Source organism: Eurosta solidaginis, chromosome 5 (assembly GCF_040869045.1).
Source record: "Eurosta solidaginis isolate ZX-2024a chromosome 5, ASM4086904v1, whole genome shotgun sequence".
Lineage (NCBI taxonomy): Eukaryota > Metazoa > Arthropoda > Insecta > Diptera > Tephritidae > Eurosta > Eurosta solidaginis.
The window spans coordinates 58,105,075-58,122,407 of record NC_090323.1 but is presented as its reverse complement, the minus strand read 5'-3'; the positions used below and the strand labels follow the sequence as shown (position 1 = coordinate 58,122,407).

The following is a 17,333-nucleotide window of genomic DNA, read 5'->3' as shown; positions in this document are numbered from 1 at the left end:
TTCAGCAGCGTGAGTTCCCAAAAACATAGATGTGAGTAAAGCACACCCTCGCCAACAAGGTCAACAAGATAAATTACTCTTGCACACATTTAAAACCTAAACCTAAAACTTACACTTTCACTGGTACTTTTCCACGACTACCAATCCGCTCCCCCTTACCTTCGCAGCGCAGTTAATACCGGACGGCTGCCCTCTGCCCTCCCTTCCATGGCTTTTAGCTGGTGATGAAGCCCCATTAGTTACCACCCACATTTCCTAAGGAATCAGACCATCATTTTTCAAATTAAACTTCCATAGCTAACTTTATTTAATATAATTCACATTTGTACTTATCATTTAGTTGCTTACACTTAGTTATTTTAGAATACGTTAATACGCTTTAGCTTTTGTTTTCTTTTTCTATTATTTATCGGTGATCAAAATCTTCATTTACAAAAATCAACTAACTTATATCGTAAGCGTTACACGATATCTAGTATGAGTAACGATTTTTCTTGGGGGGTAAAACCAAAAGTAACTATTGACCTACCTCAATATATGTACATACTTATTCAAACCGCGGTTTCTTAATCACGTAGCATTTGTCCAAAAAAAAGAAGCCCTAGGGTACCCTTGGATACTGGGACGCAAGTGTATGCTTACTGATAAGAAGAACCAAAAATAATGGGTAATGACTTTCTGAGACTATTCATACATATCTGACATTGGCGAACTTCTCCAGAGCCAATACAAATGAAACCAATTTGTAACAAACTAAAGCTGAATACGGATTGCACACTCGTACATATGTACATACATGTATGTAAGTATACATCTATGCAAATATGTATATAATAAAACCAAACCTACGTTTGAGTTATTCTTTCACCACGTAGGGATACAAATGGGTTCGGATACCACTTTATGTGAAAAAGATGGTGATATACCTACACGCGTATATATATATATATATGTATAGATATATATGGATAGCACAGCTTATAAGTATACAAAAATGAATGAATTCACTGAGGGAAGTCTGGCTCCTTTTAATTTTACTAACAAAATTCTTACTAGCCTTTAGGGGGACTCATGATAGCATATAAACTTATAAGGTGTAAAATTATATCCATTTACACACGCTGTTATATGAACGCACCTAGTAATACTCTTGATAAACTTGATTGTTTATCAGCTGTATTATTGCCGAACAACATTTTTTGATTGTTACACAAATTAAAAAATGCCAAGACTAAGTGAAAAATCAAAACTAAAACGCCTTTACTTGCTGATGTTGGAGATTTTTGATGAAAATGCCGTCTGTAAAGTCTGCAAGGTTGCATTCCTTTGAGTTTACCGCGTTTACACAATGAAATGTGCACGTAAATTTATACAAATTGTGTAAATGATTTTTCATACAAAATTTGACAGCTCGTGCGTAAACTAGATAAATTTATACGTTTACACACTTTATAAGGCATTTATACGGTTACATGAGTCCCCCTTTTCTTTTTGATCTCGTCCTATTTTACATCTTTCATTTATGTACAACTAGCTTAGTTTTGAGTCACGTTTAATCCTCTTTTGAGCGAGGGATACTAACATATATATTATTTTCTGTATATCATTCGAAGCATATTGGGACTGTGCCCTTATAGTTACAATGAACAGTGTAAGGCTGCATAATTTAGGTAGGGAATGTTCAGTGAGTGTGATACATAGTTTATACTTCTATATCAATAAAGTTTATTAGATCCCATGGCTTATCTGTATAATTCCTGGGCAACTTGCGTGCTGTGCGTACAAGGAATCCTTGCGTGCTGAGGTATTTAAGAAAGTTTCAGGAGGGCCCGCACTTCTAATACTCCTATGCACGAAATAATCTGGCCAAAGCAGTTTGTGCCAGGTGGTGAATCTTTGATTGATGAGGCAATTTATAATTATTTCAGGTGTGGTTTCAAATACAGCGCCCCGTGAAGAAATGGTCACATGAGAATCACTCGTGTGGTATGATCAAGCCGCTGGCGTCGAACGGTGAGGCAGCTTCCGAAAGTTTATGTGCAATTTCGATTGCAACAATGTAGAGGAGCAGTGAAACGTCTAAAGGTTTCGGTTAGGTGTTTTTTTTTCTTTTTTTCTGGTGGAACCAGATTCCCAGTTCGGTGGTAATATTTCGACGACCACTTTTGTTGTGATGTTACCTGCTTAGCAGCTCCAGACCGAAAAAAGAAACAGCAACCCCAGACCGCTAAAAAAGCCCGCCAACCAAAAAAACTATCTATTTTTTTTCCAGTTTCCAAAACTATTCCTGCTAATCAGCTGGTTGACTGTTATGGTGATTTTGTGATTGTCAGTCTTCTGCAAGTGTTCAATAAGTATTGAAACAAACAGGGGTATGCAGGTAGGCAAAAAAAAATTACTTATATTCCTTGTGAGTTGGTGAGGAAATTGGACAGTGTGTAAAACGCTCTGTACAAGTGCAGGCCGTATGGCCATAGTAGTAAAGCGCCATCTAATATCGACCTAACGGAATATATGGTTCCATGCCTGCGCTTCGAAAGAGTTCTTAGCCAGAGGGTTGGCGTCAGGGTGCAGAAATGGCTGAACATACTATACACGTGTTTACCGATGCTTCCACATTAAAGGAAGGGGTCGGGTCTTCTGTTTACTGTATTGATCCAGAAATAAGGATATGATACAGGCTGTTGTTATATAACTGACTGTTGGGGTAAGGCGGAGGTGGCATGTGGCATGCTGGCAAGATTACTACACCGTCTTTCAGGCAGAAATTATAGCAGTGATGAAAGCAGCAGAAATTCTCGCGGAAGCGTGCTTAAGCTGCAGTCGCGTATGTACATATATATATGTGACCCGACCTATAAAAAGGTTGTTTATGACTCAAACAAAATTTTCCACTTTTTTCTGGTTTCGATAGTTTTTTTATCTTTAACAGCTGTTTCTCGCAATTTCTTTTTTGAGTCATAAGCCACCTTTTCATAGGCCGGGTCACATATATATATATTGATAGTCAGGCGGTGATTAAGGTTAAGTAAGTGGTTAAATGCAAAGAAGTATTGGAAAAATGTCGCTCATGCCGGACCATACATCTATACTCGGTTCCCGGTCATAAAGGAATAGAGGGTAACGAAAAAGCCGCTTAGATGGCAAAATAGGGTGCAGCACTCGCTGAAGCGATGGTAAATCAAAACGAAATGCATGGACAGAAGTTAGTGGCAGATCATATGCAAATCCGACAATAGTAGAAAGACAGTTCGATCCCGGCGACCCCCAAAAAAGGGATATAAACCAACGCATCAGATTGCTTGCGTCAGCGGGCAAAATTGGAGGAGCACCTAAGCGGCTGTAACCTCTCTGCCGGTGTAGGTAAGCTTTGGTCCACATGATATGATATGAGTTTCAGGTCTAAGTATAATAAGAATCAGGTAAAATAAGTTGCAATAAATATTGAAAGTGCTATAACTTATTTGTTTATTATTTTAGTAATATGTTTTCAAAGCAACATTTTCTTGAATTTTTAAGTACTTTCGTGTGGTAAGGAAAAAGGGATACATTAGGGGGGTAAAATTTTGTTAGCTGACCTAATCATGTGAAAACGACTTCATTGCTTAAAAGGACATTAAACGGAAATGTGAAGTTTCTCAAGGCCAAAATAATGACGTATCAATTTTAAAAATCGGACTTCAAATAACCAAGTTACAACGAAAAAACCTTTTCGGCTGTATTTCGAAGGATCAAAAAAAAAAAATAAAAATAAAAATTTCCGAAACCCTCTCAACATAATCTTTAAATTTAGGGGCGGACATTAGCAACTTTTTTTTTGTATGGGGACCAACCCAGTCTAGTGTACATATTCTGTAATTTTTGTTTTTATAAATTCAGCTTTATTGTGGTGGAGGCTTCGAAAGAAAGGAGATGAAATTTATTCGCACTTCTGGCAAGCAATATATTGAACATGTATTTATCTATTTTGTGTTATGATATTGTGTTCAGTACAAAATTAATACCACAGTTTTAGATTCGAATAAGACAATTTAAAGTGACTGAAGGGGAATTCAATCTTATAAGTAATCCAAAGATTCGCAGATCTGTTGTCCGGAAGTATTTTAATCAAGTGCAGGGCGATTCTGCGAAATGCAAATCGTACGGAAAAAATGAAATACAACCAATTTGTTAAATCGCTTGAAGCGGTCACATCCAACGTTGATGGAAATGTGTTCATCGACATCTCTTATATAATCCTTTTTTGAACCTAATAACATGTTATGGATACGCATCGTCGGTGGAAGCAGTAAGGAAGGCGGTCGGCATGATGTGTTGGTGCACAGTGGCTAGTCATTGTCGGCTGGGGCGGGTCCTTGCCAACCTTACTGTTCCTGCGCCATAAATAGAAAAAAATTCCTATCATGCCTATCAAAACCAAGAGCTGTCAAATTCAAAAAAAACTGACAGAAGCGCAGAGACCGACTCAAAACGCTTATAAATTCAAACTAAAACAACATCCGGTCGAACCGGATGTCACGGACAGACCGTTAAACATTCAAAAATTTAAATTCAAATTAAAAAAAAAAATCTAACGCAACAAAAATTACCGAACCGGACATGACCGGTTACTAACTCTAAAATCAAAATTCAAAAAAAAAACTGCTGAAAAATAAAATTGCAAAAAAAAAAAAGCTGAAAATTAAAATAAAAAAGAAAAGAAACAAAACATATCTTAATGGTCATAGGTAGGCAATTTGTACTGCCCGTGAAACAAAAAAAAAAGTTTCAGGTATTAAAAGTTGCTTTGCGTTACAGTAAAATTTTACTATTACTTTTTAATTAATGCAATTGTTGCGGATATGTTTTTGGAATGAGCAAACGGTATTGATATTGTCTCTGTAAGGAATAAAGTTTTATTGGTAATTCAAGTTCAATTGCATTATCAGTTAAAACGCATTAAATTTATATTAAGGGATGCAATTAACGAGTAATGCAAATTAACTTACATTATCAACAAAAAAAAAAATATATACTATTTTCTATAATCTTTATCAGCAAACTGTTAAATTTAGTGATAATGTAAGTTACAGTACATGCAAATTTTCATTGCTTACTGCCATCTTACTAACTGCAGCATGCCCTTGTAAATTGTGAATAATCAATATAGCATCTACTTTATTGCTTTTTTTCATTATCAACCTCAACTGGATGCATTGTCGAGTTTAACTTACAAATCATAAAATTTGCAGTGGAACTTAAATTGCTTCATTCTACATGAATATATGTCAAAAATAAATTTATACAACTTACAGTTCCCAGGATAGGAACCTTTAAAAAATTAAAGTTGTGACGAACCAGCAGTTCGCCAATGGTTAAATCAAACACAAGAATTCAATTGAAATTCGCAAGACAAATTTATTGTGCACTGGTGGCACTCACTATCATAACTAACCCTAAACATAATTACTTCTTCCCATGAAACCTTTAACTCTACGCTACTTATGTTAACGTTGCAGATCCCACCACCATCAAATATTTCGCAATCGATGAGTTGTGCGTGCACGTCAATATTGCCTATGCTGCATTTCTCACGGGTTGTTGTGTTACCATTCGCTTGCGCGTGGACTACGTCAGCGAAAGTTATATATTGGCCAACAAACTCACATGCACGGCAACGTGAGTAAAGGGTGCGCCATTGGGGGTATTGGGAATATGGGTGTGATAACTCCTCCCCCTTTAAAGATCTGCGTCCCGCAGATCAAACGAAAAACGTGAAAGGTTTATGGTAGGTATGGAGTGGTCAAGGCTCCCTGTTGGTTGGCTAGTTCCTGAGTAATCAAGCTCAAATGTAGATGTGTCCTTCGTGATCGTATTGGCCTTTGTACGATATGCCCCGTGTTCGAATATTTCTGGAAGGTTTAGCTTTCTAGTGTACCATCTCCATAGGATAGCAGCGGCCACGACTATTCCGAATACTGTTAGGGCTTCTGTAATGAGAGACAAATTGATTTTTTCATTAACGTATACCAGATACCTTGCGTTGTCCATTGTGATATCGTGGACATATTCCAGGTTTATCTTCATTGTATGATTTTTAACTTTGAAAGGATGGCTGGCAGAGCCTGCACTGTTATGGCTTGGTTGCTGGAGAAAACTTGGTCACCGATCTTGATAGTTTCGTTGTTTAGTTGGATGACGTAGGTGCCGTTGATGGTGTTTGTGGAATTATTGCTCCTGATCATGCCTTGGTAATTCGAGAGGAATATCGTATTGTCGTTTACCAATTCAATAGTCGATCCATTTCTCCTGGTGAATTGGCAGCTAGCGTCTCCCCCTTTTAGTAATCGTGGTATGCAGCTATCTTCATCCAATTTTGATAAGGAGTCTGACCTGCATACTGTAGATGAACTGATTAGTATACAATTACCCGTCAACCCGTAAGTTTCCTCTTGGTTTACGAGCATCCTGTCAAACGGTAGGTCCAGCTGTTTGTGTCCGTATATGCCGGCGCGAGTGATCAGCATATTATATTTTTTGGCTGTTACCTTCGGCATTGAGAGCACATAGAGAAGCAGTGTCCCATTTGTATATACTGACGGTTGACCGTACTCAATTGCTTCGATTATATTTTCGTACGGAAGGGTCTCCATTTCCGACAGCACCTGATTGATCTCGTCATTGTCAAGTAAGTTTGTGTTGACAATACCACTTTTTGCCAGCTGGCATGTCCGCACTATTTCGTTGACCTCTTCGCGAACGAGCAGGATATTGTGCAGTACATTTTGATCAAATTCAGTTGCCTCGTTCTCTTTTGTAACATAGTTTGTGCGGTCCATCACCTCGTCAATTTTCTTCACGATGTCTTGGGTGGCCGTAAAAAGCTTCTTGTTAACTTTATATTGGTGGTTATTGCTCTCAATTACTTCGTTTTGGCTGCGGAGAATATTATTCCAGTCGGTTGCGTCGGGTGACCCTGCCAACCATTTCCATGCTGAGCCCAGCCAATCGATTGAGCGGGTTTTCCTAACTTTGTTTGTGTTGCCCGTTAATTCCTGGATTCGCTCTAGTGTTTGGTTAATGTAGAGTTAAGCCAAAATCTTGTCGTCGGTTCGCTTCATTAGCCGGCTTGTCAATTCTTCCATCTGCATGGTAATTGTAGCATATTGTTGGAGGTTGATAGCGTGAATCAGCTTGAATGATCCGCCAATGATCCACCCATTTCCGTCCTGGATGGTTATGATGGGTTCTTTATAGTGGAAAATATGAAGGGCGCTGATGGCTGGTGCCAGCAGTGAGAATCTGCAAGGATGTTATTCTTGTTAGTGTGTTAGTAAAGTAATTCCTAAGTTACTTAAAAATTTTGTTAGGATTTGTAGTTTTTACTAACTAGTGTGAGAAAAGAAAAATTTAATTTTGCCTTTAGGGCTGTAAATGTAGTTATTAGTGCTAGGTTTACAGAAAGGGATTTTATTTTGACATTTTATTATTATGCATAGCTTTGGTCTTCTTGCTTAGATAAAATATTTTTTAGTGTGTTAGTAGCTTTTATATATTTATTTATGTTTTTAGAATTAAAAATTTCGATAAATGTTTAGTAAATATTTCGATACATGTTTAGTACAATATCTATAGGAATAGTTTTCATTGTCATTGTGATTAGTCGAGAGAAAAAAAAGGATAAAAAATAAAAGGGTGGTAGTTTTTCTTCAATTATTATTTTTTCCCTTATTACGTCTTTAAAATGGGAAAAAATAATTTGTTTTCTTGTTTAAGTGTATTCCCCATTTCTTGTGCGGTGAGCAAAAAATGTGACTCTAAATTGCGGTTAAAAGATTTGTAAGTTGTAATTTTGATTAGTGGGGGAAAGGGAAACAAAATTTAAAAATATGAAAGGATAAAAAAGAATGGTTTATTGTTTTTATTTATACTTTTTTGTTCTATAATTTTTCATTTCCCTTCTTTCCTTTGGCAATAAATAAAAGAAAAAAGGAAAATTTAAAAAAGTTTTTTCTTTTTTTCACTCAACGGATTAGGCGAAGAGGATAATTTTTTCTTTTTTTTTTCACTCAACGGATTAGGCGAAGAGGATAATTTTTTCTTTTTTTTCACTCAACGGATTAGGCGAAGAGGATAATTTTTTTCTTTTTTTCACTCAACGGATTAGGCGAAGGGTATAAAGTCTCATATTTTTTTTTTACTGTGGTTACTGATACCCTGTTATCCTTTGCGACAATTTCCTTTCTATATATGGGTTTTTGTTTACCCTTGATCTGGTTGTCCTTCACGTATATGACATCATTTTCGTCATAACGTTCAGGTAAAGACCTTTTCCTATTATGTCGTTCAATCTGGGCTTGCTGCTTTTCTGTCAACAAAGTTTTCAAATATTCATTGGTCTTCCTACTTTTTTCTAGAAGTTCTTGGTAGTTGGAAGCTCTTGCGCGGTTGAAAAATATTTCGCTGGGCTTCCGGTTTGTAACAGAATGGATAGAATTGTTATATCGATCTACTGCTATGGTTACTAACTGCTTTGTTTTAAGGTTTGCGTTATCTGCCTTTAGGCACCTGATGATTTCGATTAAAGTGGAATGTAGTCCTTCCACCTGACCATTCACTTCGCTTCTCTGGGTCGGTGTGCGATACAACCTAACCCCTAATGATTCCAAGAGGTTCTGTATAATTGGACTAATCATACCGCGCTCGTTGTCGGTCACTAGGATATCTGGGGTCGTAAAATAGTGTAGGAGTTTCACTATTTTGTTCTTAAGGTGCAAAGTAGACTTGTTTCGCAAGTGAAAGAGTTTCGCAAATTTTGAAAATTTGTCAATACAACTGAGATATTTCTCTCCTTGTATTTCAAATATGTCCACGTGAATAATTTCACAAGGACGTGATGGGATAGGTGTGTTTTATAATTCTGGTTTATTTGGATGTCTATCGTATTTGCTAATTTTACACGTCTCGCAGGACGAGACGTATTTCTTAATGATGCTGTTCATTTTTGGGAAGTAGTATTTCTCTAAGATTTGCTTTTTATTTTCGGTGGCGTTGCGATGAGCTCTTTTGTGCTCTGCCCACACTATCTCGCAAATCCTATCAGGATCTCTCAAATCCTCTACAATAGACTGAGTTACACGGATTTTATATTGCATAAAATTCTCTAGGTATACTTTTTGGAGCAGCCCTAGATTACCTTCTGGCATTTTAATGCCGTTGACAACATTCGGCCTAAGCTTCTCTTTGAGTACCCTAATAAGCTTCTCTTCAGTGATACCTTCTATCTTTAAGTAGTGTCTCGAGTAACCTGGATGAGGTTCTTCAAATATTTCTAGTCTGCCCCTAAATACAAGCTGGTTCCTAAATACGTTAAGGGGCACTTCAACGAACGGTATGAGGTCAGAATTGTCCTGTTCTGCACTGTGGATCGTATCATCGTCCTCGCTTTCAGAGTTCGCTGTTGCTCCTGTGGTTGCGTTCCGACTGGCGGCTTCGGATGTTGATGTTGTGAGTGGGTTTGCTTGAGTTTTGAGTCGAGACGTTAGATTTCCCTGGTTTGTAGATTATCTCGTAATTGTATTCCTCAATCCTAGCCTTCCAACGTTTTAGCTTGGCATTGTAATTACGATTGCTTAGAGAGAAAGTTAACGGTTGGTGGTCAGTAAATATACGTATCTTGTTAGCACCATAGAGGTAGTTCCGGAGGTTGTCCAAAGTCCAAACGATAGCAAGCATTTCTTTTTCGTTTGTTGCGTATGCTTCTTCCGTAGTGGATAAACTCCGCGATATAAACGCTATGGGTTTGTACTTGCCATCGTGGTCTTGTGATAGTACTGCACCAATAGCGAAATCGAAAGCGTCCGTCATCAGGTTGAAGGATTTATCGAAGTTAGGGAAGGTCAAGACTTCGGAGGTCGTCAATATCTCCTTGAGATTCGCGAATGCTTCTTGGGCTTCATCGTTCAAGGTAATCGGCACCTTTTTCGATTGAGTTGCCCTTACTTGTGCATGTTCCCCTCGCGTAAGGTTGGTAAGTGGCTTTGCTATCTTCGCGTAATCGCGAATAAACTTCCTATAATATGAAGTTAGCCCTAGAAAGCTCTTGAGTTCTTTTAGGTTCGATGGAGGCAGCATGTTTTAATGGAATTGACTTTCTTTGGGTCAGGGAGTATTCCTTCGGGAGTCACGATGTACCCCAAAAATTCCACACTTCTTTTCAGAAATTGCGTCTTTTCAAGGTTGACCTTAAGACCCGCAATCAAAAGCCTGGCAAGGATAGTGTCGATGCCCCTTAAATGTGTAGCTTCGTCTCTGCTGAAAATTATGATGTCGTCGATATATACGAAACAAATACGACCTATGTATTCTTTTAGCACGTCGTCTATCATGCGCTGGAAGATAGATGGTGCATTTTTCAGACCGAAAGGAAGCCGCAAAAATTCATATTTTCCATTCATTGTGGAAAATGCGGTTTTTGCGATGTCGCTCTCCTTCATTGGGATTTGGTGGAATCCCGAAGTAAGGTCGAGTGTCGTGAAAAATTTCGCATTACCAAGACTCGCGATAGTGCCATTGATATCAGGGATAGGGTACGTATCGGGGATTGTTACGGCGTTTAGCCGCTTAAAGTCAATGACCATTCGATATTTCTTTTCTCCATCGGATTGAGATTTCTTTGGTACGATCCATATGGGTGAATTGTAGGGACTCTTGGAAGGACGAATTATGCCTTCTGATAGTAAGTCCCGGATTTACTTTTCCACCTCCTCGCGCATATTAACGGGGTAGGGGTAGCTTTTTGTATAGATGGGGTTCTCGGTTACAGTTTTAATCTCTGCCTGGACATTGGTGTGGATTTCCATGCTTCGGTCGACCGGTCCGAACAAAATTTCATATTTTTCTAGTATCTGGTATAGCTTATTTCTTGTAAAGTGGGTAATATTATTATCAAGGGGGATATTTGTACTGATACTATTCACCTGCTGCGCTTTTTTTCGTTTAAGAGGCAGCAGAATGTCTGGTTTTAAAATGAGAACATTCAGTTCCCGGTCTAAGACTGCCTTGATTTCTGACAACGTATCGTCGCCTATTATTCCGTCGAACGATTTGAGGCCTGGGAGAACAAAAAAGGTGGTGAGTAGGTCTTTGCCTACAAATTTAAAGAAGTGTCCACATATTTTCCTGTCCACCTTTATAGTTCCACCCGCGGAGATTACATGAAACGGCTTTTCTACCGGTGAAGTATTTTGTGCTATGCGTTCACTTATATAATTTTTATTCGCCCCCGTATCCACTAAAAATTCTAGAATACCCAAATCTTGTGTAGCGTATTCTAAATACGGTACGCCGGACACGATGCTCCCATGGTAAAATTTACCTGATCGCCTGTTGTTTGTTCGCTGTTGTTGTTGGTTGAGGTGCTCGGGCTCTCTTCTTCGTCTACTGGAATCAGATGGAATAATTTCTGTTGCTTACTCGGGGTTTTGTTTGCATATCCTTGGTAGCTTGTAGAACTTACCCCCCTTTTTGTATTGTCGTATTTAGAGAACGTGCTGTTGCCTCTTTGTCGGCTCTGTGAACATGGTTCGGCATTCATTCTTACTACCGTGTTGTTTCTCCAACTTGGGGTGGACTGATTGCTCAATTTCGTTTGACCTGAGCTTGGGTAAGAGGGCCGTTGCCTTGTTTGGTTGTTATCTCTCCAGCTGCGGCCCGAATTGTCTAAATTAGGATAATTTCTTCCATTGCAGGAAAAAAATTTTGAAGCTGAAAGTTGATAATTGTCATTTCTATTATCCCTGTGGACGGGTGGGCGGTAGATTGCATTCCTGCGATCCACATTCAAAATTTTGAGGCATGCAGAGTATGCCTCAGGTAGAGTTTTCAGGTTTTGGACAAGAAGCAGGGCAGGAAGATCTCCGTTTAGCCCTCTTATGAAGACGTCTAACGCCCTTCGGCGGTGAGCCTCGGCCAATGCCTCTATGGTTTCTCCGTGTACGTATTTGTCTACCTTTATTGTATTTGTCATTAAAGAAAGCTGTTTCTGCATTTGAGCATAAAAATCGGACATCTTTTGCCGTCCTTGCGACATTAGTGTCAGTTGTTGCTCTAACGTTTCTATGTCCCTAATGTCTTCGTAATGCAGAGAGAGGATTTCCTTTATCCTCCTCCAGTCCGAATCTAGGATATTGTGCGCCAGCAGCGCAGAATCTGCCGCGCCCCTAATCTTCCCTCTAATTTGCCTTAAGATAGCAGTGTATATTGGCTTATGCCGCACTATTTCATAATCACGTATAACTTGTTCGACGCTATGGGCCCAGGAGCCGTAGTGCTCCCGTGATCCATCGAATACCTGTAATTCTTTTACACAGTCGGGTAACTTAGCGACCTCCGCCAGTTCACTCTCTGTCCGAGGACTCACTAATGGCTCTACTATTAGTTCTTCCCTGGTGTCCGAAGACTGCCTTCGCACTTCCCGCACTTGAGCCTCTAGCCTTTCCAAATTATCACTCAATCCAGACAAGGATTCATCGCTGTTCTTTGATTCTACACCTTTGAGTCGTTGGTCAATTTTTTTGAGTTGGGCTAGTATGGCGTTAATGGCGCCATTCTGTTCCGTAAGCGATTTCTTCACCTCGTCTGCGTCCATGGTTTTATCTCTGTGAAAAAATAAGAAAAGAAATATACAGCAGGGATTAGTTTATACTCACAAGATCCAATATCTCATTGGAACTTTTTGGTTGAAACTTATTGAGATTTTCGTAAGGAAAAAATTTATTTATCTGTATTTTCCCTTTGCTAGTTCACTCTTTTTCACTTAGAACTTTTTCAACGTGTTGAAGATTTGTTTATTGTTTTTTACCCAGTTTTTTCTTTATCTGGGTTTTAGTTCACTTCCTCTTTCACTTAGAACAAGCACTTCGCACCGATTGCTCGGGCGCCACTTACAGTTCCCAGGATAGGAACCTTTAAAAAATTAAAGTTGTGACGAACCAGCAGTTCGCCAATGGTTAAATCAAACACAAGAATTCAATTCAAATTCGCAAGACAAATTTATTGTGCACTGGTGGCACTCACTATCATAACTAACTCTAAACATAATTACTTCTTCCCATGAAACCTTTAACTCTACGCTACTTATGTTAACGTTGCAGATCCCACCACCATCAAATATTTCGTAATCGATGAGTTGTGCGTGCACGTCAATATTGCCTATGCTGCATTTTTCACGGGTTGTTGATCGTGTTGTGTTACCATTCGCTTGCGCGTGGACTACGTCAGCGAAAGTTCTATATTGGCCAACAAACTCACATGCACGGCAACGTGAGTAAAGGGTGCGCCATTGGGGGTATTGGGAATATGGGTGTGATAACTTACATATTAAAGTAATATTATTATATACATACATGAAACCTTTCAAATCTGAATTGTTTTCTTTGTTCTTTCATTTTATTATTTTAATTTTATTTTTTTTGACTGAGTTGAACTAAACATAAAACAATACCAGCACTGACTGGTACATGCAAAACAGTTTACGTTTCACCTGAACAAGTAAAACGATTTCATTAATTTCACTATAAATTTAAAAGTTCACTTTTTGCCCGAACAGGTAAAACGATGTCGTTAGTTTTACTATAAATTTAAAAGTTCACGTTTTACCTGAGCATGTAAAACGATTTCGTTAATTTTACCATAAATTTAAAAGTTCACGTTCTACCTGAACAGGTAAATGATTTCGTTAATTTTTCTATGAATTTAAAAGTTCACGTTTTACTTGAACATGTAAATGATTTCGTTAATTTTTCTGTGAATTTAAAAGTTCACGTTTTACTTGAACATCTGAAACAATTTCTTCGAGGAGTATGATTTACCCCAAATTTAGTCTTAGTTGCGTTTATAACAATTTTCTTAGTACATAGTACATATTAGTGTTATTATACTATGTGTTATACCGAATTGATGTTTTGTTAATCTCAAAATAAGTCTACTACAACAACATACTAATTTTGTAAGGGGGCCCCAATTATCGGAAGTTGTATCCAAACTGTACAGCCCTAAGATAGGTTTGTGAATGAAAAGAGAAAGGGCATTTAACCAAATTTCTACTTTGTATGTAATCTATCTACTATTCATAAGCACATTTATTTACAATTTTTTTGCACCAAGCGCTTAAAACCCTTGTCAAAAAAAAAAGGAGGTGACATAAATATAGGTATAGCTTTAAATATTTCTTTCATAGCATACATACTTTAGAAATAATGATATCTGAATAAACTTGTAATTAGAATGGGAATGCTGGCGTCTACATTCTTTTAGAAGGCACTTAGGTAAACCAGGTAAGGGGCCACCGAAATTTTAGGTGCGTCGGTGGCCATGGATTTTGAGGGTGGGTATGTGCACCGGGCGTCGCAATAACACCCGCGGCGCCCCCAAGATATATTCGGCCCTTCTATTTATATTTTTTATTTTTCAGCCTTTTTTTTTTTTAGTTTGATTTTCAACGTTGGTAACCGGCCATGACCGGTTCGGTAATTTTTTTTTGCGCTTAGTTTTTTGAAGTTTCTTTTTTTGAATTTTAAATTTTTGAATGTTTAACGGCCTGTCCGTGACATCCGGTTCGACCGGATGTTGTTTTAGTCCATTTGAGCGTTTTGAATTAGTTCTGCGCTTTTGTCAGTTTTTTTTAAAGACATGATATGACCTTTTTTTCTGTTTATGGCGCAGGAACAGTAAGGTTGGCAAGGACCCACCCCAGCCGACAATGACTAGCCACTGTGCACCAACACATCATGCCGACCGCCTTCCTTACTGCTTCCATCGAAAATGCGATTCCATAACAAACAACAACATAAGGAAGTCTGAGTCTGTAGATGAGCGAAAAAACAACTGGATTGTGCTTTAATTAGAATGATTGCCACAGATATGCAACCCTTTAGGATTGTAGAAGATAACGGATTCAGATCTTTTACACAATGTTTGGATCCTCGGTACGTTTTGCCTTAACGAGTAACATTAAGAAACACACTTAACAAATATATAAAATCAATACTTTTTATGACATAGACACCAGCAAACACGAAAACAGAAGTGGCAATTTTTATGAAATGTCGCTAATTAAATTCCTCAATCCTTTTTATTTTCAATAAGCTAAGAAAATACTTCCATAAAGTTTTTAACTGAAACTACTCAACCATGACACAAATTGCCGTATGTTGTCAATTTAAAGTTCCGTATACCTCATTGATTAAAAAGCTGCAAAACGTATTCTGAGAACATGTTACCTTACGTATGTAATAAATACTACCTTTTTATATGACGTTGAACATAGATCGATTCTAATGCCGTAAACAAATCGAGAACATTATACATATTGTAATAATAAGTATTAAAAAAGAAAGTGTATTGGTTAATGTTCCCACGGTTGGTTTCCCTACATTTTTAAATAAAGGATTCAAACACGCGCAAAAAGTATGACATTTCGGTAAAGACTATACTAATTATCTATCTCCGATGAAAGGATCAAGTAAAGACGTATGTGGCATTCCTTGGTGCTTCCAATTTTGTCGCAGGCAACGAAACGAGAGAGAAACTGTCCAGCTTTATTTGTCGGGAAAAATCGTGTAAATGGTTAAGTACGTAAGCAAGTAAACTGTTATAAAGAATAAGCAAAATTTAAATAAACTTTGTTTGGTTCGATTTAATCGATTAAATCGATTTTTTTCTAGAATCGAATCGAAAAAATCGATTCTTAAAAAGTCGAATCGAATCCAGCTCTATTTAGTATTATTGCTTAATGTAAGTATTCTTTTCAATAAAACCGTTTAACTTACGTCTTTGTAAATGACTTATTTAAAAAAAAAAATAATAGATATCCATATACTTTAACTTTGACAATTTAGACCTTCTAAGGGAGGAGCAGAAAACAATGTCATAATGGAGCGCCAAAGCACAATTTTTGCACTGGTAAAGATTGCATTGAAACATGTATTTTAGTAACTTTAGAAAAATTGTGCAAATAAAGGGAAAATAAAATGCGGCAAATGTTAAAGCAAGGCGAATTCAGTACCAGGTGTTCTTATCCCAACAACTGATTGCTTCTTCTTGATTATTTTCCATACAACGCATTGTACTACAACATGTCAGTTAATCGGAATCAATAAAAATTTTCTTTTGACTTGACATTCTTCTGCACGGCGAATATGTTGAATTCGCTTTGCCACCATGGTACGAATACGCCTTGTGTCAAAGCAACCAAAAAGTTAGAAGTTGCCAAGGCGACAAACAGTTCGCTGTGCAGAAGAATGTAAAGTCAAAAGAAAATTTTCATTGATTTCGATTAACTGACATATTACCGCCCTCTTCCCCTGCTGGCATGGGATACAAATACTTTCTTATCCGGAACTTCATCTTTCATTTGCATAACATGGCCTAGCCAGCGTAGCGGCTGCGTTTTGATTCGCCGGACTATGTTCATGTCTGCGTAAAGCTCATACAGCTCATTAAAAGGACAATTAATTTTGACTTATAACCATAAAACCATAACCAGATAAAGCAGCTGATCGAACCTACCTTATGGAAATCAATGTACTCGATTAATGCTGCCATACCATAAAGCTAACGCCATAACCATACCATAGCCAAACAATTGGGTTTGGGTTTCTCGCCATATCCAGAACCTAAAAATATTTGAGTTGGTGAATTTAATAACTTATTGTAGATTTTATTCATTGTTTTGGATACGTTATAACTAAGAGACTTATTTTTTGTGGAATATGTTTGTAATTTTTTGCGTTTTCTTCATTTTTATGAAATTTTCACGATTTTTAGGTTAATGCACCATTAATCGATCACATTGAAGATGGTTATGGATATGGGTATGGTTACGACTATGGCGTTAGGTTTAAGGAAGTTTAATTAGCCCTTCATAAAACTTCTGTGGTATTCGCCGTCGCCAACGCTTAGATGTCCGTAAAAGTTCGAAGAACTTTTCTGTCATGGTCCATGCTTCTGCACCACATAGCAGGACGGGTACGATAAATTACTTGTAGAGCATGATTTTCGTTTGCGGAGAGAGGACTTTACTTTTCAATTTCAAAGCTGATGTTGTTGTTCGTGTTAATACTTACTCCGACCTAAAAGAAGTATTTTACTATTTTGAAATTATAGCTGCCAACAGTGGCGTGATTGCCAAGGACCAAATGCGCGAACACTTTGCTTGTTGACGCTCCGTTTTCCAGTTCAGAGTAAAGAGAACTTACGGCGCGGGTGCTCAGGTCGATGATATCAATGCCCAGTGTGTTTAAGCCCTGCGGCTTGTGTTATTTTCTTAAAGAAATTTCACGATATGGGTCGTT

The 17,333-nt window shown here is 37.9% G+C and overlaps 1 protein-coding gene across 5 annotated transcripts in view; it reads right to left on the bottom strand.

Annotated features, from left to right (window-relative positions):
* LOC137253785 (ATP-binding cassette subfamily G member 4) overlaps nt 1-17,333 on the bottom strand; it is a 265,003-nt gene that overhangs the window by 46,089 nt on the left and 201,581 nt on the right. The window contains exon 3 of one of the 5 annotated variants that reach the window (XM_067791242.1): nt 16,549-16,655. The exons of 3 other annotated variants lie outside the window; for them this stretch is intronic. The gene's annotated coding sequence lies outside the window, so the exon portion shown is untranslated. Of the gene's footprint in view, nt 1-12,689; nt 13,076-16,548; nt 16,656-17,333 lie in introns of those variants that run through there. One more of the 5 variants, XM_067791243.1, reaches the window with a different exon arrangement.